The sequence below is a fragment of the Euprymna scolopes genome, chromosome 35 (genome assembly GCF_053919585.1).
Source record: "Euprymna scolopes isolate OS-2025 chromosome 35, ASM5391958v1, whole genome shotgun sequence".
Taxonomy (NCBI): domain Eukaryota; kingdom Metazoa; phylum Mollusca; class Cephalopoda; order Sepiida; family Sepiolidae; genus Euprymna; species Euprymna scolopes.
Window position 1 is genome coordinate 26,509,666 of NC_136516.1, and position 22,778 is coordinate 26,532,443.

The 22,778-nt window shown below is 33.0% G+C and overlaps 1 protein-coding gene across 1 annotated transcript in view; it reads right to left on the reverse strand.

Annotated features, from left to right (window-relative positions):
- LOC145259751 (cullin-1-like) overlaps nt 1-22,778 on the reverse strand; it is a 119,825-nt gene that overhangs the window by 76,185 nt on the left and 20,862 nt on the right. Inside the window, exon 2 of the mRNA XM_080117464.1 lies at nt 783-953. The gene's annotated coding sequence lies outside the window, so the exon portion shown is untranslated. The remainder of the gene's footprint in view (nt 1-782; nt 954-22,778) is intronic.

Sequence of the window (22,778 nt, forward strand, 5' to 3'; positions counted from 1 at the left end):
TGGAAAATTGAAAAAATTACAAGTAAAAAAAATACAGCTTTAGCAATTTGATAGAAAAAAGCATATTTCAATGAAACAATTGAAGCAGAAATCTACCTTTTGAAGATTTAAGAAAAAAATTTCCGCAAAAAGTAGAAAATTAGCATTTGTGAAAATAATTTAACTGATTTCATACTTTGATAAACTTCAGTATTTTCTATTGAAACAATAAAAAAATTTAATATTAAGAACGTGTTCACAATAAGTTTTAAAAATGAGATCCAAGATGGAAGCCCCTGGGAAACATCCGAGAGGATGGCCAAAACATGGAGGTGTGGGGAGGTAGTTCTCTCTCACTGCAGGAACTTGGACATCAGGGTCAAAAAGTGGGATTGAGAAGTTAGCATCCCCGAGGATAGGCACTCTCACCTGCAAAAAGTGCCTGGGCAGCCTCGTCGGCATTTCCGCGTAAAGATGCCTTAGGCGATTAGTAATAAACTAAATCCCTTCTCAAAGAAAGGTAAAACCTGGGAACTGAACTCCCACCACAAAATCAACATGGACTGGATTATTACAGGAATGGTCTAATCTATGTTGGCTTTGGGGGCTGAGGATAAAAATTCCTGGGGTTAGATACCTTACATCAAGATTTAGAAACTTCATCCTAATGAAACCTGTGGAAGGAGAAGTCCGATGCAAACCCAACTGTTCGCATGATAAATACACAAGCGATGTTAACTTGAATACTTCAAAATCGAGAAATGAAGTTCTTATAAAAAGTGTAAAGATTCAATATAATTTACCTTTAAAAAGATGTGGAAAAACAGTGCAGTTTTGTCAACTTAATAAACTCCACTACATAACAATGTGTTTCCATATGTTTTGATCGTTGGAAAAAACGGAACAAGTCGCAGTTCAGATGTCTACAAGTTGTTCTAAGTCAATAAACCAACAAGATGTTCTTTGCAGGAGAGCTGGAAAAAAAAAAAAAAAATAGTTACAACTTAATATTTACATTGCGTACATAAAGATATAAAAAAGCATTCAGGCGGAGGAGAAAGTTTTGTTTCTTCACTTTACAATTCTCAGCACAATTTCAATCAGATATGAGAATTGAGAGAAAATACTAAAATTGGAAGATGTAAAAAAAAAAAAAAAAAAGTGACTAACTGGGCAATATGATAATTTTAGTTTTGGTATTAATTTTGACCCCCACCCACCTTGTACCTTATTTTTCAGTTTAGTTTCAAGATTTTTTATTTATTTATTTGCAGCCTATTATCCGCATCTAGTTTTTGTTAAGAATGAAAAAACTTGATATTTAAGCCAAAAAAATCCAATCTTGATTGCCCCTCGGGACCCATGGCGCAGTGAATAGAGACATTGAATCTCTACGATCCCAGGTGAGCATTGTCTGAAGGTGGCAGTTTCAATCCTACTCAAAACTAGCCAACAACTATGGAAGGCAGTAATTACTGAGGATGCAGTTAAGAGACTCCGCATTCCTATCCCGTCACTGTTTACTATCTGACGAAGGTCAGAGAAATAGTTGGTCAAAACATAAAACAACTAGAAGATGAGGATAATAGTCCGCAAATAATTATAAAAATTATTCGTCTCAAAAGGATTCAAATAATAAAAAGATTTTTTTTTTTAAGTACTTATTTTTGGGAGTGAATGTATTGGGATTTGAAATATATAACGGAGAACAGTGAAAATGCAAATTTAAAAAAACATTTTAATTGAAATGCAAATTCTAAATGCACATAAGTTTATTCACCAATAAAATACAGACAATATTTTTTTTTTCATTCCCGATGTGCACACCAATGCAAATCTCCATCTTCAAACAGAACACGACGACTAAGAAACATGTGTAAAAAAAAAAAGAAAAAACATTCTATTTTCCTGATGAAGATTCTTATATGAGTATGAAACTTTAATTTAAATGTTTATTAATTAAAGAAAAGGAAAAAAAAAAGGAAGGAAGGATAAAAAGGGAAAAAAGGAAGGAAGGAAGGAAGGAAAAAGAAAAAAAAGGAAGGAAGGATAAAAAGGAAAAAAAAAGGAAAGATAAAAAGGAAAAAAAGGAAGGAAGGAAGGAAAAAGAAAAAAGAATAAGAAAAAAATAAAGATGCAATTTGCCTGGTTTCTAAACCATTTATACATATAGATATTAGTGAGGGGGTCGATTAATCGGGGGGGGGGGTCAACTTTTGGGGGTATCAGAATCAAAAAAATGTATCCCTATTTTCCAATGCCAAAAACGATTCCTCCAATTATCTTTTTTTTCTTTTTTTGTTTTGATTTTGGATTAAAAAAATCTTCCACTACTGGTAGTAAAACTTTCAGTAAAACTACAATTTCACGAGTGTAATTTTAAGTTTGTATATTTACCAATGTTTGTATGGTAATTGGGACAAAACCATTTTATTATACTTAAATATTTAGAGATTTATAAAGAATCAGAATCGGTAATTGTATCAGAATCTGGGAAAGATATTGGAATCGTCCCATTACTAATAGATATACACACAAATTTCTAAGGAAGTCATTCTCTTGTGACGATTATTAGTCATCACAATAAAGAGTGGGTTAATTTGTGACAGTCATTCTTGGACTCAAGTGCTTTCAACTATTTAAATACAACCTATCCTCATTTTCTTCTGCATTAATCTAGAGTTACAGCCACAATGATGACTTGAGATGATCAATCTTATTCTATGATTCATTTATTTTATTTTTAAAAATTTACTTTTTAAAACAGTAACCATGGTGACAGATTTGTAAGATTTCATGAAGAATAAAAATTTGGTTTGTTTTTTTATATTCAATTGAAAACAAAAAAAATACATGTTCCTAATTTTTGGAGACGAGGATTGATAATTTATATTATTTGAACTATTCGCAAGGACCCATGGTTTAGTGGATAAAGTACTTGGTGAAATTCAGTTGTAAGGTTCAATCCTCAGTGCAAGCAACACTAAGAATACAATTGCGAATTATTCAAGACTTCTACAAAGCCATGGGTGATGGAACGAGAACACACTACCCCCATGTTTTAAATAAAGGTTTCCATTCAGAATTCTATCCAGATTTCAGAGTTTGACAGAAAGATTCCCAAGATTCAACAAGATACACCTGAAGAAGGTCAAAGGTTACATTGATTGAAACGTTGTGCAAATTACACTCAAGATAAGAACAGTAGTCCGAAGAAATCAAATACAGAAACAATTTCTTTTTGTTCTAAATTAAACCAATCAAAACAAATCGCAAGTAAATACACAATCAGGTGATGCCATTGTTATATAATGCTTATTCTGTTTGGGTAAAGAGAACAGAAAATAGAGACAATCACTAATACGTTAGAAACCGGCTCAGAAACTTGTATTCTATTTATTACAGTACCTGTTCTGTCAGAGAGAAATAGAAATCACGAAAGACAATTTTTTTTTTTCACAACAAATCATGAATTTTTTACATCACACTTGTTTGAAAAGTTTTATCAAAATAATGTTTTGCAACCACAAACAATTCTTACTTTTTTGTATGATACAACAGCTTATCCTGGTGTTATATATCAAATTATCTCCCTTAACATAAAACTAGCCTGGATGCCCGGCATTGCCCGGGTGTCTGTAGGTGTGTGTTGACAAAAAAAAAAAAAAAAAGTGGTAGTAGGCAGGCAGACAATTGCTATTTATAAAGACACTACCAGAGCTCCCCTCTTTTGGGGTAGCTGATTTCCCCCACCACGGCAGAAAGAACTGGCTTCCAGCCAAACTTAAGTGCGGGATTTCATTTTTTTCTCCTGCGTCAACTCATTCACTTTCATTTTCTGCAGGTCAACTTTTTCATCGCTAAATTAGAACTTTTCAATTCCTCTCCCGTCGTGGCCGAGCGGTAAGATGTCAGGTTTTGTTTCACTTTCTTTCCCGCCTTCGCCTTAAGGCTTCGGGTTCAAGCCTGCCTGACTACTACAACTTTTTATTTTTTCTCCACACACACACACACACACACCTCCGAGCAACGTTAGGCATCCCCACCAGTCATTTATAAAAAAAAAAGAAAAAAAAGAAAAACATTATGCAACATTCGGTTTTATAAATTTTTAAATTTAACTTGTGAAAGGTTTTTAAATTTGTGACCAGAATTAAAAATTCATACAACCTGCATAAATTCAGACTTACGACAACACAGGACATATATCTTTCTTTCTCCGCAAGTGACACACCTAATAGACAAATAATAGATGAATAATAGACAAAATTAAAAGAAAACAAAAAGTTTTCTTATACAAATATATTGTTGTTGTGTCAGCGTTCACTGTGGGTCAGTTGAGCCAACTCCTCCACTAAATTTTCTGCATCTTGTATAAACGCCGCCCAGGCACATCGGTTTGAAGCTGCGATCAATATCAGGTCCAGCCATTTACGGTCCCAGCGGTGTACTCTGTGGAGGCAAGAATACAAATCGGCACCATGCCGAGCCAGGTTTTCAGCTGACCACTGCGTTGCTTCTTCCTGGGCATGAGGCTGGGTTGATGGTGGCATGGATGAAGTCATCTGCTTTCCAGTCCAGAGTGTGTTACTAAACCATCTGCCTCTAAAGGAGGGTCTGTTTAAGAGATGGTGTCCAGCAGTGTCAATGGGTTTGTTTTAACAAAATAATAGAATATTTGTATTTTTGTTTTTCAACTGAAAGTTAAGTGCTTTTTAACAATTGCACATTCAATAAAATTCCTGATAAACAAGCTGAGCATGCCAATTCCCCTTCCATGAATGAAAAATTTACTTTCATCACGACTAATGTTTGTGCAAAATTTCCAAAAAGTCTAAAAGGCATGGTTATTGAGAAAAGTGAATAGACGAACGATTTATAATGGCTTTTGGGAGGTGGGGGACCCAGAGTTATCTAAGAAAATCCGTTCTGGCAAAAATTTACTTTCACCATGACTAATGTTTGTGCAAAATTTTCAAAAATCCAAGGTCTGGTTATTGAGAAAAGTGCAAACAGAGAGGTGAATTACTAGGTCCAATCCCTCCTTTGTTAGGGGACCAAAAATGGAATGTGATCAGTGAAAGATTATTCGTAAAACTACGACTTGAAAATAAAGAAGATCCTCATCGATCAACAAAGGGGACTGTTCTCATTTGGGACGAAGCCAATTTGTATTGGCACAATATTTAAAAAACAAATTTGTTAATAAAAGCCGCTTAGCAAATAATGTGAATTTTTTTTTTTTTTTTTGGCATCTGATTTTAATAAAACTTAAAAGAAAACAAAAAAAACAAAAAAAAAAAAAAGGGTTTAAAATCTCAGAATGATTAGAATATATAAACTATTTTTATTAAATTTTTTAATGACCTATAATAAAAGACATATAAATAATGTAAATATTTTTTTAAAATGTTAACACCCGAAAATCGAGAGAGAGATAGGTAGTATAATGAGTTTATTCAAACCCTATAAAATACAGTTTTATAAACAAACACATTCTTTTTGGGGAGCAAAGACGAAGGACACGGAAAGAAAACTTTCTTTCATGCAAACACTGGTCAATTTTTATCTGCACCTAAATTCAAACGCAGATTCCATTAACAAAGTTTCTTTCCTAGAACTGCCAACCCACAGGTTGAATACAACATGGTAGCCTTCAAATCCAATGTAAACAAGTTCTTGTTGAGCCGTCTTCATAAATAATCAAATTCTACCCAATTTACACCATTAACGATTACTACACTACCACCTTACATTTAACCTTTATCCTCGAGTTGCCTTCAGGCCTTGATAATAGGTGATTCCCAAGTAAAAATAAAAAAAGTACAGGGAACTGTCAGGCTAGAATGCTTATAATCTCTCTCATATATATATATATATATATATATATATATATATATATATATATATATATATATATATCATCATCATCATGCAATTCATCAGTTGGGGCCTCAGTGCTTTAACCCTCGGTGTTGGCGTAGTCTCACTCCATCGCCACAGGACTTCCCACCTTGGCTCCAAACTTGCTTACGCAGTTTAGGTGCAGTATCTGTTGCGCATCAGATAGACACCCTCTGAACCTTCAATGTTCATGTCCAGTGCAGCAAACCCGCAACGACTGGCAGCAGAGTAGACCGCAGCTTCTGGCCGAATGTAATCTCAGTGAGGTAAACAGTCGCCCTATCATATCTGCTACTACGCCTTTTCTTTCTGGATTAGGTTCGATAGCCTTTTAAGGAAGGCTGCAAGGCAGCAGTAGGATTTGAAGTCAGAGTTCCCATCTTAGGCTTTTGCTGTGATAAGGCCCATATATATACAGTCATCCACATACAGTACTGTTTCGCAGCTCATCAGTGTGGCTAGACAAGCAACTACCTCAAGCCAGGATCGAAACCCGATCACCCAAATGACAGAGCTTCTAACCGTTGCGCTATATGGTTGCTGCTATGCGGGCAGTGAATTAACAATGTTTTGACATTGTCCAAAGTACCAAAGCTCAATTTGTTTACACAAATAGCATTGCTTCATACGCTAATGGTAATTTGTATATCACTTCCCAAATGCTCAACCTAAGATAGGGAGCATTATAGTCATTCACATACAGCACTGTTTCGCTGTTTCACAGCTCATCAATGTACTAGACAAGCAACTACCTCAAGCCAGGATCAAAACCTGATCGCCCAACCGACAGTCGGAGCTTCTAACCATTGCGCTATACATACACTTTCTGGGGCCCTGGTTTCAAATCTTGCTAGATTCAGCTGTTCTGACGAGTCATATAATGATGAAACATGTGTCCATGGATGTATATCAAACAGTTTTAGTCCCCTTAAAGAATTGAAATTGCATAAAACTGAACACTTTGTATTGAACAAACACTGATTTTTAAAACAGAAGATTTCTTTGAAAGTCTTATCTCAGCAAATTGATTAGAATTTGTTCGCCTTCTTTTCAATTAGCCATTAATTATTCTCGCTTCAGAACTCATGGCCCCATGTTGCCATATAGATTAGAAACGAGATTCATTTGCTCATGTTTGCATCGATTAAGTAAAAAAAAAATCAATCAATACGATGAACAGCGAACGATTCTGTTCATCCCACCTGCAAGTTCATAATCAATCTCAAGATTCGATCTTAGCGCAAAAATTGCATCTTATCTCAAACCAGCTGTACGTGCTGATGCTGTCCGGAATGCAATGAACTCATTTTATTTTTTTACTTGTTGGCACATTTTTAAACTTAAAGTAGACAATTCCTATTATATTCTTCAACTTAAATGAGTTATTCCTATTGCTGACTTATTTTCAGGTGATTATTTAAAAATGTATTAATTAGTAGTTGTTTGGGTCGAATTCAATCATTTTCCAAATAAATTGTAGTTAAGTAGATTATTATATTGCCAATAACATGGTGTAAGAATAACAAATGAAAATGGGCTAGTCAGAAAAAAAATATCTTTCAACTGAAATGCTATTTAAGTCAGACTTGAAAAATCCAATAAGATAATTTTATGTGTTAGAAAAGATTTTAAAATAAGGTTGATTCAAGTTGGAATCGAACGAGAATTTACCATTTTCATCACAAAATGATTAATTTAGAAAAAAAAAAGGGGGGGGGTCCTCATTGGTGCAGATAAATTTCAATTTCTTTTCATGAAAATAGCTAAAGTATCTGTCGGTATTGGATTTCTCAAACCTGTAAAAATACAACAGACACTCGTCTAGCTACAACTACTGTAAATCATTTTCCTTTCCTCCTCTGTACATAAAAATAAACAGAACTTCCATGAGCAAAGTTTCTTTCCAAGAACTACCTCTCTGTGAAACAATACTACAAGGCTGCTTCCCAACATAATACAAAGTCATTTTCAAGTCCAATATTAACAAATACTTGTCAAGCTGTCCTCATAAATAATCACATTCTGCCGTTTTAACCATCATCTGCTATCCTCCATGTTTTGCCATCCAAACTCATTAATACTTATCCTCAAATGGTCTGTTGGTCTTGACAAGCAGTAACTCCTAAGTAAAATAAACTTCTGTAAGTCACTTCATATGAAAGAAACTTTTTTTTTTTTTTTTTGAAATCACAATAAAATAATTTTTAATAAAAGTTCCTAATTCAGCTTTACAATCAATATCAGGAAATAACGTTAAAGAAAAAATTCTTGTATGCTTCGAACCTTGAAAGATGGCATAAAAATATTGAACGCTAACACTTTATCTACACAGCCACTGATCAGACGAAAATATTGTCTTTATAACCCGTTTATGAGTTTGACTTGGGGGATATCAACTCTACACAGATCTTAAATTCACAAAAGAAAAGTTAGGTATTTTCTGGTCTTGTGAGAAATTTTATTGAATAAGCAAACTTCAGTGTTCCAGACTTTTGTAAGAGTACTTAGTTCTTTTTTGCTGCAAGAACTGTGACACTAGGGTCAGAAAATGAGATTGAGAAGTCAGCACCCCCAAGGAGAGGCACTCTAACCTGCAAAAAAGTGCCCGAGCAGCCCCATCGGTATTCTACAGTAAGGGTGCCTCAGGCGATTAGCAATAAACTAACCGCATTCTCATTTTTGGGACAAATATGGTAAAATAGTCCCAAAAATGCAGTGTTTTATTAGCCCTAAAAGAGACCCCGGAGCACACCCAAGAGTTATCCTGAAGTATAGACAAACAAAATTATACAGAAATCAGTTAGTTACAACTTTTCAGAAAGTTTTATAAAAATCCAAGACATCAATTTTTTTTAATAAGCACAAAAGTGTCAATTTTAGCCATTTTAACCCGAAAGGTACTCCTAAGGGGTCAACCGGAGCTTTCTCGGAAAATCCATTCTGTTACTTTTTTTTACTCATTATGTTTAACGTTTGTGCAAAATTAAAAAAATTCCAAGGCGTGGTTATTGATAAAAGTGCGGACAGACGAACGGACAAACAGACAAGGTTGAATTTACAGGTCCATCCTCCTTTTGTCGGGGGACAAAAATCAACATCAATTTTTGGTATATATTTTGTCAGGAAGCCAATATTTTCAGACAGCCTCCTCTGGTAGTATGAAATGCTCACCAGAGCAAATTGGAAGCAATCGTAACTAAGGGGCAACTCCACATTCTCCACAGCCAACAAATGGGGCATCACCATTGGAGGTCTTTTATGATCTGCCCAAGACCTATTATTCTTTTTTGGACAAGGGTCAAAGGCATTGATTAATCATTAGTTCCGTCTTCTAGAGATCAAAAGTTCAACATAAGTACTTACACCCAGTCATGTCTGATAGAACGAGAACAATCTTACCCCACATTGATTAAATAATGGGAGGTTTGATTAAAATGCATCATGTTTCTGAATCTTTTAGACGAAGGATGAGTTATTTGGATTGTTCGGACTACAGTTCTCATCTTCAGCGTTATTCTCACGTTTCGTTCAATGTAACCTCCAATCTTTATATCTTGTCAAACTCGGAATCTGTACAGAATTTCAAACCGAACCTTTTATCCACGGAGGTAGCACGCTCTCATTCCACTAGCAATAACTGGGTAGATGTCTTAAATAAATCACAATTGTATCTTGAATGTCACCTCACTGAGGATTGAACCTTCGAACTCTATCGCTTATAACTGAATGAGTCTGAAATCTTCAAGTCTAATATCAACAAATACTGATCATAAAGCATTCCCATAAGTAATCAAATTTTGTTCATTCCATTCACTATTCGTAATGATTTTCCATCATTTGACCGATACACGTTCCACGTCATTAACACTTATCCTCAAATAATTTTTTGCCTCGATAAGTGGTGGCTCATTGATAAAGATTTTTAAATTCAGATTTTAGTAAAAAAAGTCAAGTATTTCCTTGTTTGGATAATAAACAATGCATCATTTTTTTTTAAACAATGGATGACATTTAGTAGATGTGTTGAAATTTTAATGGATGACATTTAGTAGATGTGTTGAAATTTTAATGGATGACATTTAGTAGATGTGTTGAAATTTTAATGGATGACAGTAGATGTGTTGAAATTTTAATGGATGACAGTAGATGTGTTGAAATTTTAATGGATGACATTTAGTAGATGTGTTGAAATTTTAATGGATGACATTTAGTAGATGTGTTGAAATTTTAATGGATGACATTTAGTAGATGTGTTGAAATTTTAATGGATGACATTTAGTAGATGTGTTGAAATTTTAATGGATGACATTTAGTAGATGTGTTGAAATTTTAATGGATGACATTTAGTAGATGTGTTGAAATTTTAATGGATGACATTTAGTAGATGTGTTGAAATTTTAATGGATGACATTTAGTAGATGTGTTGAAATTTTAATGGATGACATTTAGTAGATGTGTTGAAATTTTAATGGATGACATTTAGTAGATGTGTTGAAATTTTAATGGATGACATTTAGTAGATGTGTTGAAATTTTAATGGATGACATTTAGTAGATGTGTTGAAATTTTAATGGATGACATTTAGTAGATGTGTTGAAATTTTAATGGATGACATTTAGTAGATGTGTTGAAATTTTAATGGATGACATTTAGTAGATGTGTTGAAATTTTAATGGATGACATTTAGTAGATGTGTTGAAATTTTAATGGATGACATTTAGTAGATGTGTTGAAATTTTAATGGATGACATTTAGTAGATGTGTTGAAATTTTAATGGATGACATTTAGTAGATGTGTTGAAATTTTAATGGATGACATTTAGTAGATGTGTTGAAATTTTAATGGATGACATTTAGTAGATGTGTTGAAATTTTAATGGATGACATTTAGTAGATGTGTTGAAATTTTAATGGATGACATTTAGTAGATGTGTTGAAATTTTAATGGATGACATTTAGTAGATGTGTTGAAATTTTAATGGATGACATTTAGTAGATGTGTTGAAATTTTAATGGATGACATTTAGTAGATGTGTTGAAATTTTAATGGATGACATTTAGTAGATGTGTTGAAATTTTAATGGATGACATTTAGTAGATGTGTTGAAATTTTAATGGATGACATTTAGTAGATGTGTTGAAATTTTAATGGATGACATTTAGTAGATGTGTTGAAATTTTAATGGATGACATTTAGTAGATGTGTTGAAATTTTAATGGATGACATTTAGTAGATGTGTTGAAATTTTAATGGATGACATTTAGTAGATGTGTTGAAATTTTAATGGATGACATTTAGTAGATGTGTTGAAATTTTAATGGATGACATTTAGTAGATGTGTTGAAATTTTAATGGATGACATTTAGTAGATGTGTTGAAATTTTAATGGATGACATTTAGTAGATGTGTTGAAATTTTAATGGATGACATTTAGTAGATGTGTTGAAATTTTAATGGATGACATTTAGTAGATGTGTTGAAATTTTAATGGATGACATTTAGTAGATGTGTTGAAATTTTAATGGATGACATTTAGTAGATGTGTTGAAATTTTAATGGATGACATTTAGTAGATGTGTTGAAATTTTAATGGATGACATTTAGTAGATGTGTTGAAATTTTAATGGATGACATTTAGTAGATGTGTTGAAATTTTAATGGATGACATTTAGTAGATGTGTTGAAATTTTAATGGATGACATTTAGTAGATGTGTTGAAATTTTAATGGATGACATTTAGTAGATGTGTTGAAATTTTAATGGATGACATTTAGTAGATGTGTTGAAATTTTAATGGATGACATTTAGTAGATGTGTTGAAATTTTAATGGATGACATTTAGTAGATGTGTTGAAATTTTAATGGATGACATTTAGTAGATGTGTTGAAATTTTAATGGATGACATTTAGTAGATGTGTTGAAATTTTAATGGATGACATTTAGTAGATGTGTTGAAATTTTAATGGATGACATTTAGTAGATGTGTTGAAATTTTAATGGATGACATTTAGTAGATGTGTTGAAATTTTAATGGATGACATTTAGTAGATGTGTTGAAATTTTAATGGATGACATTTAGTAGATGTGTTGAAATTTTAATGGATGACATTTAGTAGATGTGTTGAAATTTTAATGGATGACATTTAGTAGATGTGTTGAAATTTTAATGGATGACATTTAGTAGATGTGTTGAAATTTTAATGGATGACATTTAGTAGATGTGTTGAAATTTTAATGGATGACATTTAGTAGATGTGTTGAAATTTTAATGGATGACATTTAGTAGATGTGTTGAAATTTTAATGGATGACATTTAGTAGATGTGTTGAAATTTTAATGGATGACATTTAGTAGATGTGTTGAAATTTTAATGGATGACATTTAGTAGATGTGTTGAAATTTTAATGGATGACATTTAGTAGATGTGTTGAAATTTTAATGGATGACATTTAGTAGATGTGTTGAAATTTTAATGGATGACATTTAGTAGATGTGTTGAAATTTTAATGGATGACATTTAGTAGATGTGTTGAAATTTTAATGGATGACATTTAGTAGATGTGTTGAAATTTTAATGGATGACATTTAGTAGATGTGTTGAAATTTTAATGGATGACATTTAGTAGATGTGTTGAAATTTTAATGGATGACATTTAGTAGATGTGTTGAAATTTTAATGGATTACATTTAGTAGATGTGTTGAAATTTTAATGGATTACATTTAGTAGATGTGTTGAAATTTTAATGGATGACATTTAGTAGATGTGTTGAAATCTTAAAACAATGGATGACATTTAGTAGATGTGTTGAAAGTTTTTTAAAACAATGGATGACATTTAGTGACATATTAGCAATAGAGACGAGTTATCGACCATTATGTAAACCTCAAACATAAGTGTTTATGATAATGCAAAAATATATAACAAAATAAACACAAAACATGAAAATCGAAACATTGAATATAAAAAATGTATCAAAATATAATTTTAATGTACTGATATAATTTCTTTTTTTCAATGAGTGATTCATAATTGAAAATAAAAGAAATATGATGAAAAAATAAAACAAATTGTTTTTAAAATTTGTTTTTGGGGGGATTTTTTTACAGTATGGTTGGATAAAAATGCAGCAAAATATAATTTTAAAAACAAAACATTTAGGAGGTATATTTTTCTTTTTTTTTTTTACAGAAAGATTGTATAAAAATGCAGCAAAATATTTTAGTTTGCACGCACTTTTAGAAATGAAAGATTTATCAACCCCCTGTTCTTTGGCTGACAAGTGACATCTGTCAGCGGTTCTCAAAACTAAAATATACACATTCGCCTAATGTCACCGATATGCAAAAGTGCCCAATATTTATGATTTATTTTCCTTGTATAAAATTTAATTTTAACAAACAATATGCCCTGTATTTAAGAATTCAGGTGAAAAGTCATCTCCCTCTCAGAACAGACCAATAAGTCTCCTGTGTGTCATGAGTAAGTTGTTGGAATCCATATTAAATAGTCAACCACCTCAACAGAAACAACCTTAGTGACATGCAATATGGTTTCCGCTCTGCAAGATCTACAGCAGATGTGCTGACGGTTATATCACATAGGATTAGTGAATCTCTTTCCAGGGCAATTGCTCTTTACATATCGAAGGTATGGCATAAGGGCCTACTTCACAAGATTTCCAGCTACGGTATTACTGGAAATGTTTTCTCAATCATTAAATCATTTCTCTCTGATAGGTTCATAAGAGTAGTGGTTGATGGGCAGAAATCAGAGGCCTGCAGTATTAATGCTGGAGTCCCTCAAGGGTCCATCCAGGGCCCAACTCTCTTCCTGATCTACATCAATGATCTCCCAAAACACATACTTAAATCATTCGTTGACATCTATGCTGATGACAACCATCTATGGCAACACATCAATGGCCGTAAATGACAAAGTTCTCTAATTTTCTCTCCTCTGATCTCAAGCACGTGGTACAATCATCAACGCTCTGATCCCTATCTGGCATCAATTGAAATGGATGGCTCTCGTCTTGGAGAGGCTCCATGTTTTGACAAACTTCTGGGTTTGACCTTTACTCCTGATCTGAAATGGAACACATACATCAAATCTGTTGCCAGGGACGCTGGGAAAATGGTGGGATCCTTCTACCGCTCCAGAAGATATCTCACTACTGATGCAATTCTCTATCTGTATAAAAGCCAAGTACATCCAAGGATGGAGTACTGCTGCCACATCTGGGCAGGAGCCTATCCTGCCTTGAAAGAGTACAAAATAGATATTGTGGTTTAGTGGGGGATGCCCTTTTCTCTTCCCTGCAACTTCTCTCCCACAGAAGAGACGTTGCGAGCCTGTCTTTATTTTATCGTTATTTCCATGGCAGGTGCTCGTCTGAGCTCCAATCCCTCGTCTCCCCTCGCCAATCTTTCATGAGAAACACCCGTCTGGCTGAAACTACTGTCAATAATTTTCCCCACTCTCAATCTGTGCCTAAATCCAAACGTAGATTCAATGAGCAAAGCTTCTTTCTTAGAACTGCACGCCAGTGGAACTCTCTGCCGCTTGCTTGTTTCCCACCTGACTACAACTTGGACGTCTTCAAGTCCAACATAAACAAACTCCTGACAAACCGCCCCTTTAAGTAGGACACTATCAAAACCCCCAATACTAATGATTACTACAATACTATCTCATTGATTATGAGTACACGCAATAACCCTTGTCCCTGAGTGGCCTTCAAGCCTTGATAAGTGGTGACCTTGATAAGTGGTGACCCCCCCATGTAAAAAAAAAAAAAAAAAAAATGAAGTTGAGACTTAACTTTTCCCCTATTCCTTGCGTCATAAAAATGTTGAACCCGTGGAACAAAGGGATGACAATGATTTGCTGTATTTGTGGCAAAAGAATCTGTTTTTGTTTGGCATACAGGACATTAATGGCCTTATCAGGAGGTAAAATACAATCAGGGACGGGTTTGAGAAGTGCGTGCACTGGGCTAAGCGCACTGTGGCCTATTAAAAATAAAAGTGTCTGAGCAACTCCATCTGCATTCCCTAATAAAGGCACCTTAGATAACAGAGAAAAGGTAAAGCCTAGGAGGGTGGACCTCCTAGAAATGTACAAAAGTAGCCATGCCATGTAAAAAAAAAAAAAAAATTAGCTAAAATTTATTGAATGGAAAATGAAGTGTCTCGTGTGATTAGAACCTGGACCTCAACTTTAACAAATCAGTATGTTAGCAAACAATTGAATAGCAAGATGTTGAGAATTGTGTAGATGCATGCAAATCTGATTTCTTAAATAGCTGGATTAAGGACTTTGAAAAAAAGAACTTATTTGGCTGGAAGAGAAAACGATCTTTTGTCTACCTTTGTATTCATGTAGAGGCAAGTAAATGGGGATATAATTGCTGTATTTGAGAAACGGCAGAGTCTAAATGAAACTCGAGACAAATCATCTGGTCATTCATTTTTGAAGGTCACCTTATTAATGGAAAAAGCGACGTAAATATACAGCAGAATTACTTCATTCCTTACCATGAGCAATTAACGACGGACGATGCCGTTTTTGTTTTTAACAAGATGGATATCTTTGCCACTTTGCTCCGTGCATTAGTTTCTTGGGGTTTTTCAGCATTTTTTTTTTTTTTTTTCACAGATGGATTGGAAGAGGTGGATCATTTTCTTGGCTTCCACGGTTGCCAGATTTGACTCACTTTTTAATGGGGATTATTATTTAATTGCCAGATTTGACTCACTTTTTAATGGGGATTAGTATTTAATTGCCAGATTTGACTCACTTTTTAATGGGGACATGCAAAAATAATTACGTTTGAAATCAAACCTCGTTTGAGCAAAAATTTGAAAGCGAGACTATCACACTTCCAGGCATTACCGTAAATCAATTGGCAACTGGTTTTTGAGAACTGAATAATTATCTTTTGTGTTTTTACTAATGGTGGCAGACATAGAAAGCTTTAAAAGTTTTGCTTCCTACTTGCAGTAAGATATGCAGGGCAGAATGGTGGTGAGGCAACTTCAAGAGAGTGGGTACAAAATAGCCAAGAAAAGTAAGGACTTACCAGGTGATCACCAATAAATCAACTCTCCCAAAGGAGAAGATAATGCCTAGGAGGGTGCATCTCCTAGAACCAAGCCAAACCTCATTCCAACACAGGGGTAGCTACTAGACTGATGTCAAGACAAACTCCTAATAATTATTAATGACCTCCCCAACAAAACTGCCTCTGAGATGGGTATATATGCTGATCACACCACACACTATAACAGGCATGACAGGAAAACAAATGAACACATAACTAAAAAAAAATGGCAAAAACACTAGAGGATGACCTCCAATCTGTAGTGGAATGGGGGACAAAAATGGATGGTCACATTCAATGCAGCCAAGACTAAACTGGTTTCCTTCAATAATTACAAGAAATCTTCTCTGTCACCAATAGCAATGGCCAGTGACTCCCTATCTGAGAGCACATCTTTCAAACTGCTTGGCCTAACATTCACAGGAACCATTAGTTGGAACAATTATATTGAAGATATTGCCAGGGCCGCTGCGAAGAAGGTAGGTTCTCTCTACCATGCTAGAAAACTACTGACACCTGAAAGTATCCTGTACCTCTATAAGGCAACCATTCGCCCATGTATGGAGTATTGTTGTCACATTTGGGCTGGTGCATCTGCTGCTAGTCTCTCGCTCCTAGACAAGGTTCAAAAGAGAGTTGCCAATCTGATAGGCCCTGAACTGGCATCTAAGCTTCAGTCTCTGTCCCATCGACGAAATGTTGCATCCCTCTGCCTGTTCTACAAGTACTTTAATGGTGAATGATCTGACGAACTGCAGGCACTTGTGCCCCCACAACGTAAATACCACCGACAAACCCGACAAGCAGCTAAATCCCATCCCTTCACAGCAGAAATCCCTAGATGTAAGAGAGCCTTCTACTCCAGTAGTTTCTTCCCCAGAACCGCTAGACTCTGGAATTCCATTCCAGGTCCCTGCTTCCCCAACTGTACTGACATGCAGAAGTTCAAGTGTAACGTGAACCAACATCTTGCTGCCCAAATCCCTACATAGTGCCCCAGTAGTTGCTGCCCCTGATAGTAGCCCCTACACCAAAGTGGCAATGTGCCTTGTTTGGGACGAAAATGTAAAAAAAAAAAAAAACTCCTGTTAAATCATTGTAAATATCGCAGAAGTAATTACCAATATTTTCTTACATGAAAATTCCATCGCATTTCGCAATTTATGTCGGCTAACTTAAATATTGATTGACTATACAAGCCAAGTTCGGTATTGTCCATACGAAACTATGGAAGTCTGCGAGTGAGTACATTTATTAAACATATTTAAAACAGGTTGCACGTTCGAGAGGATGATTATAGAATTTAGTTCTAGGCATGCCGTACTCTTAAGAATTCTTTTTGCATCTTTGACAATAAATACAATTTCATTTGGATTAACTTCAATTAAAGTTTAAAAAAAAAAAAAATACCTTATTTGAATTCAATACAAAAAACATTAAAAATAAAAGAAAAAAAAAACAAAATGATCATTTCAGGAAAGACAAAAAAAACGTTGCTCAGTTGGTTGTTTGGTTGCTCCTCTAGCAGTGTCAGAAATTTTGTGAAAACTATTGAATAATTCCACCTGCTATCTTTCGGAGCTTATAACTCCTCGAAAAATGTAATTCAAGCCCTAATTTTTTTTTCAATTAAAGGAGCAAGGACCAAGGTTTCATTAAAAAAAGTGTTTTTTTTTTTTTTAAAAAGGTTTTAAACTTCGGACTTTACAGGTAAATTTCTAAAAACACTACTTTTTTTTTGTTTTAAATTTGAATATATTATTTATTGATCTTTTATCTTCAATTTGTGATATATAAAACTTTGGTACATAAATTAATTATTTACTTTTTAATAGACATTTGAAAGGGGGGGGGGCGTGAATTAAAAAAAAAAAAACGTTTGTCTAAAATATTATATTCGATTTATTGGAAAGAGCATAAAATTTCACATTCACTCTGAAAATATCATAAAAATAGAATCAATAGAAAAATTTTGATAGACTTTTTAAAGTTTAAAAATTGAAAACTACTGAACTTGTAACATTCAATTAATTTCATTACTATTTTTAAAATATTTCTATTACTTTTTATACAACTTTTATAGTTTATTTTGAAAGTATAATCCATAAAGAAAATAAACAACCCACCTTTAAAAGAGAAATTACAAGTTTTTTTATATTTTATTTGCAGTTTCGTGTTAGGGGTGTCAAAAATTCCTACAAAAATTCTGATACACCTATTGCTCCTCCCCATATCATTGAACAACGATAAAACAAAAACTGTCGGAAATTCTTGACTGAAACTTGGACAAAAGATAACATAAAGAATTATTTTATCAACAATTCCATGGAAATTTTGGTCAATCCCTTTGCTGTACTTATTGTTGAACCAAAAAATGTGAAGAGAGAATTTACCAAAAGTTATATCGCATCATCAAAATAAAAATCAAGTGCAAAATTAAATTCATTTTTTCATTTAAAATTTAAGTGATTTTTTTCTTCAAAATTTGAAACATTTAAGATATTAATACTAACCTTTACTGAGGATTAAATCAGAAACGAATAACATTTTTTTTTTCTTTTTAAGAGCTCTTCAAACCATTGTTCTGAAAAATGGTATTTATTGTAACAGTGACCTTTTTCATTTTGTCAACAGGATTTTATTTAAAAAATTCATTTCAACAATCGGTCAATTGTTAAAATTTTTTTTAACTAATTTGAAAATATAATTTACAAGTTTTATATATCCAGCGTTGCCCAGGATATTTTTTTTTTTACTTTTTCTGTCACAACTTTTTTCTTTAAATCAAATTATTTTAAATTGAATTCTGAAAGCTAAATTATGGTATTGGTTAGTCATTAAATTATTAGTTGAATCAATTTATGAAAATAGAATTGCTAATCTCTAAGTATAACATGATTGCATGTAATTATCTACCAAATCGAAGTTTATTTTTTAATCTTATGACCACTTGTATGTGTCGATATTTCTGGCTTAAATGTGACTTTTTTATTTTAAGCCTTTATTGATTATTAGCAGATGTACCTGGCATTAAACGTTAACGTTTAAATTCCTTAAAAAAAAAAAAAAATTTTTAAATTAAAAAAAAAATAAAAATGTATGCGAGTATTATTTTTCTAAACAGTTCAATTCTTGTAAGTAAAAAAAAAAGATACTCGAGCCGAGATCAAAACCTAAAGGCAGTGAGTCAAGTACGATAACCATTAGGCCAGCCAATTACGATCTTTAAAGTGTTTTCAAACATACTTATTCTCTTCATGAATGATTTGCACATGCACATTCGTGAAACAGTTGACAAATAGATAAACATCCGATGACCGCCACCCCCCACATACCAATTTTTTTTTTAAATTTTGACCAATTAAAAAGTTTTCCACACATCTGAATAGTCTATATATACCAAATTACAAGTCCGTAGATCAAAAATTCTTTGAGTATATAGGTTGAGACTTGTCCTCACACACATTCTCACTTTTATAGATATATAGATTGAAATTAAAATCCAATATTTTCTATAAAGTCAGTTTAAATGGATTTCTAATCAACAGTTTAATTGCTTTCAAATTTTTTTTTTTTTTTTTTGGGGGGGGGGGGGTCCAAACACATGGGCAACAAAACGTGTTCAGTATTTGAATAGCTTCTCTTTGTATCCCTTCTGCAGAAATATCTGGTGGAAAGAATACCACATACTTTTTGTGGAGTGATCTTTTATCCGTTTTTATTTTTGAAATTTTTGTGGGGTTATCAACGTTGGCCACAATGAAAATAATTAATATCCTTAGTATAGCGGGTGTGTTCCAAACGAAACTTCATGTCGCCCCGGGCAACGTTGGGTACCTATGCTATATAATATAAAATAATAAATAAATATGAATATATATATATATATATATATATATATATATATATATATATATATATATATATATATGCATACATCTATACTTTTAGCCAAATTGAATATTGAAATGCTCGTATTTTGGTTCTATCGGACGAAACTACATGAAAATTTGCAGGCTTTTTTGAAGATTATTATACTATTTTATGGTTAAAATTTTATGACAATTGGTAAAAAAAGAACCCATATTTTCAAACCAATAAAATGTGCTCAAATTTGCCTACATTTGTATATATAGTGTCCTGGCAGGCAGCTTCAGTTTTGCTACTTCGATTGTCTCCCCTGTGGCCTTGCCAGGCCACTAGTATAAATGTGTGTGTGTGTGTGTGTGTGTGTGTGTGTGTGTGTGTGTGTGTGTGTGTGTGTGGCTGAGAAACAAGCTCTACCAAACTCCTGTCAATTTTTTTTATCTATACACTTAAAATTTGATATATAAGAAATTTGGACATGTGGAAAAAATTCAATTTGGTTTTTAACTAGTAAAAATAGCTAAGGGATCAAAATTGTAGAAATTGGAACTTGACAGGCATACATCAAATTAATGCGTATCCTCTACGCATATGCAAATATATATTTATATGTTTAACAGCGTTAATTTTTAAAATTTTGATATCCATGTGTACTTAGATCAGATGATTACAAATACCACTGGAAAGTTAAATATTCTGGTTTCAATTCTACTCATGGCACACAAGTTTATATATATATATATATATATATATATATATATATATATATATATATTTTTTAGTAGAAATGGTAATTAATAAAAACTGAAAAAAGTGCTCAATACTGTTGTAGAGTGAATATGCGTTTTATTTTTTATTACCATATCTTTCTGTTAAGTTACATTATTGTTTCAGCTACCCGGCCGTTTTTTTTGGCCGTCTGTAGCTTCCTCAGACTTTTATAGAAAGGTTTCTGTAAAAGTCTGAGGAAGCTACCAATACCAGTACAAAATGTTTGAAAATTTTATACTGGTATTTTTTGTTTCTTAATCTCATTCATCCAGAGGAAGTCTCGAAATAAAGATGAAACGTTGATGAACACATAATACGGTTTGTTCCTTTTTATTTTCTCTATTTTATCGGAATACTATTTCCATCATTTATATATATATATATATATATATATATATATATATATATTATACACACACACAAAATCACTACTATATATTGGTTACAAGACAATAATCAAGAGAGAATTAGCTCAATAATAATAATAAACACGAAATCTTCATTAATTAAATTATATTTAAGCATATTTTATGACTGGGCAACACTGAGTAGCTTGCTAGTAATCTCTAAAAGAAAATATTCAAACTAGATTTGATGAAAGTAAAAATTTTAAAAAAGCCAAAAATGGAGCATCATATGATTGCAGTTCAGTAAGTGTTGTTTAAATGATTTTCAGTTCAATTTCAATCAACCCAATCAGGTAGAAAGATCAAATTAATTAAGCTACATCTCCTCCATCCCTGCCTTAATCATCACTTTCAAAACTTTTTAGATTAGTTATTTTTACATATTACAAAAATTAGGGTATACTTTTTAATTTTTTTCTTTTTTTTTTTTTTGTGTTTTTGTTTAAAGAGTCAAAAGTGGACCTTTCATTAAGTTTTGACAGCTTCACTTTATTTTGTCTTCCCATTTCATGAGCAAGGTTTCTGACAAAGGAGGAAGAACCTATGCATCTATCATTCATCATTGGCTAGTTTTTCATATTGATTTTTTTATTATTATTCAGTTCCTTACATCAAGTGACTTCATGCTCTGTCTGGAGCGATTTACATAAAAAATAAATCTACTTAAATACTAAAAGGAACTGTGAGTGAGTGAGAGAGAGAGTTTATTTCCTATGGAATCTGAAACGGCTAGGTTGATTTTTTTTGGGGGGGGGGGGAATTTCACACAAATGTCATTTTTTTGTGTCTGGGAGTGTTCTTAGATAAGTTTTGTATCGAAAATCAATAATTGAAAAAAATCCAATTAAAAAAGGAACGGTTCAATTTTGATAAAAATTAACACCCTTATACAGCCTAACATCACAAGTGCATTTGAGAAGTTTTATCATTACACAAGCAGAAGGGCCCAACAGTAAGTTCTTTGATAAGTGTATTCAAAATGAATGTTTCTGTTTAGAGCACAATCGAACCATAATACTTGATTTTTGCATTTTAAACTTTAATTCAAAACATTTAAAAGTTAGTTTATAAAACCAGTCCCTACAGTACAATTTAAACTATAATATATTGTAGACCAAGTCGTTGGCAGAAACATGTGAAGCTTCCTCCTGGTGCACCACGGTGGATTCTTAACGAGCAGGCAATCAATGAATTTGATTGAAGAATGGTTGATTTCATAGGTTCTAATGACAAAAGTATTAGACGGATGGAACATTTATTGATCCTCGATCAATCCCAGGCAACGCCAGATGCCCCTACTAATACATAAATAAAACTAAGGAGTTAAATATTTGTAGACTCAGAAGGGGATAAAACTAAGGAATTTCTGACGTAGCCATAGTTGTTTATTTTGTTTTTTTGTTTTTTCAGCCAAAACTCATTTTAATTGTAAAAAAAAAAATCTTTTAAACTACCAAGGATACCCGGCATTACCCAGTGCAAATGTGACAAATTTCTATTAAAACTTCCATCTTTCTTCAGATTTAACTCTTCGGAACTGAAACAAATATTTTGAAATACTACCAGCGAACCCCCACCAAGCAGAAGGGCTTTTTTTGTTACTCTTATTGTTGGTTTACATTACATTTAAATTTTTGTAAGTCAGTATAGTAAGGCAGAGCTCTATGGATAAATTCATCTTTAGTTGATCTTTGACAACGAAATATTTTTGTTTACTAGCCAAATAGAAAAGTTACTAGCTAAA